Genomic DNA, 2,075 nt, shown 5'->3' on the forward strand with positions numbered 1-2,075 from the left:
GCGGGCAGCAGCTGCACCCCGTGCGGAGAGCAGCTCCTCTGCCCCCGGGCAGGACCAGGAGAGCCCCTCAACCTGAAGAGACTAATTTGCCCAATGCACTCTGCCCCTTGGTCCCATTTTACAGTGCCTCGATCCAGCGGGGGCGCGACACGTGCGGCATTAGGCCCTCTCAGCCCAGCAATGCCCGTGGACCAAACTGTACATGATGGTAGTGGCCCCCTTGCCCTTATGGTCAGGGCCAGCGCCTCTGTGAACAGGCTTCGGCTGCGGTGCATGCAGCACGCAGATTGCCGCACTCTCTTCCAGCTTGGTCACTGCCCACAGAAACCCCTGGTTTGCACTGTTTTCTTAGTCTGTTAAAACAGAGAGTGTCTTGTGATATTGCAGCCGGATCATAGAAAAGAGCCTGGCTCCATGGAGCTGGCCCTGAATAAGAAAATTCCCATAAGAATCCCACAAGGGAAAAGGGGTTGCGGTGATGTGGTTGGAGTCTCAGAGCCAGTATATAACCCATAGGCTAAAAGAGGACTTTTGACTCATGAAAAGCTAAGACCACATGCGCTCATGCTCATCTGAAACCTTATAGTACTTTCCAAAGGGTAGGAATGTCACTTACCACTTTTCTTGCCCATTTCCCTTTCAGTTATTATTTCATCCAACTAGTACCTATTACAACTTCAAGCCATGTACCTCTGTATGGTCACTAGTCTGTTGTAAATGAATACTCAGTGAGTTTCATTTGCTTCCAAGTCCACTAGGTCCAATTAGAGTCCACATGTTGCTTCTGAGTCTGGAAGCAAAAGGCACTTTCCACCAATTAGACCCATTGTCCAGCATCCCCAGAAAGGCTGTTGAAGTCAGTGGTGTTGTGTCCTCCTGACCCTCTCTCTCTCACCTAGATTGTAGGCACTGCAGGCCTCCAGTGAAGGCTTAACCCCTTCTGGAGACAACACATGTCCCTTGCCTTTAAGACAGGTTTAGAAACGGTATCTCTTAACCAAAGAATCTTTGCATTTAAGGATTCAAGGTTAGAGACCTTTGGAAACAAAAGCTCAGAGCTAAGAGCTATCCCCCCCCCCCCCCCCCCCTTGGGAGTCCAAGGTGTGTCAGTTCTTGAAACTGGGTAGTCCTTCCAGCAAATCTTTTTTTCATATGTTCACCTTCCCTCAACATAGAATCCCATTATTCAGAGCTCAGGTCCCTATTTAGCTACATGCTTAAAAGCTCCAGGCACCTGTCATGCTTGCTTCATTGTAGAAAAACCACTGTCCCATGGGATGGGCTTATAAGAAGAGAGTCGGATGGGGTATTGCTGACTCTGTTTTTGAACAAATCAAACCCCTTTTTAGGTCACTGCAGATAACTGAAATGCAGGTACATGCAAGTACAGCATCAAACAAGACAGAGCAAGACAATCTGACTCAGACATGTCTCCCACTCACATTCCCTACTACTTTACGTGAATACATTTGCCACTTCCTCTCCAACCCTTGGGGAATACCTATTCTGCACCAATGTTATGGTCTATCAGAAATAGTTTATTTCACTTGCTAGTGAAACACATTCTTCCTTAGTTAAACATCCTGAATTTTCACAAAAATTCAAAACACCAAGGAAAAGCCAGGCTTCTAGGTACCCATAGCTTAGAAAGGGCGTTTAGAGCACTCTGGTACAGTGGTCCTCTCTCCACAGCTGAAGGGCAGTATGTTGCTGCTGACACCACTCACAGCTACAAGGAATTTGGACAGTTTGAACCTAAGGCTAAGAGGGAGAGCCTGCAGCATGCTACTTTCTTGTTACTGCTGCCCACAGGCCAGAGACTGAGGACCACCATTGCAAGGGAAAGAAAAGTAATAAACAAGGCTGTTATATATGCCTTATTTATACATTAAAATATAACAGCCATAAGGATTTAGGCTAGTTTGAGTGCCTAAATAAAAAAAAAATAATAATAATAATAATAACCAAAACCATGGGATGTACCCAAATTTAAATACTGCAACCTAAACATGTTAACCACTGAATGCATTTAAAAATAACTTCTTATGGATACTTCACTACTCATCGCTTGGACA

The sequence above is a fragment of the Alligator sinensis genome, unplaced genomic scaffold (genome assembly GCF_000455745.1).
Source record: "Alligator sinensis unplaced genomic scaffold, ASM45574v1 scaffold264_1, whole genome shotgun sequence".
NCBI classification, from domain to species: Eukaryota; Metazoa; Chordata; order Crocodylia; family Alligatoridae; genus Alligator; species Alligator sinensis.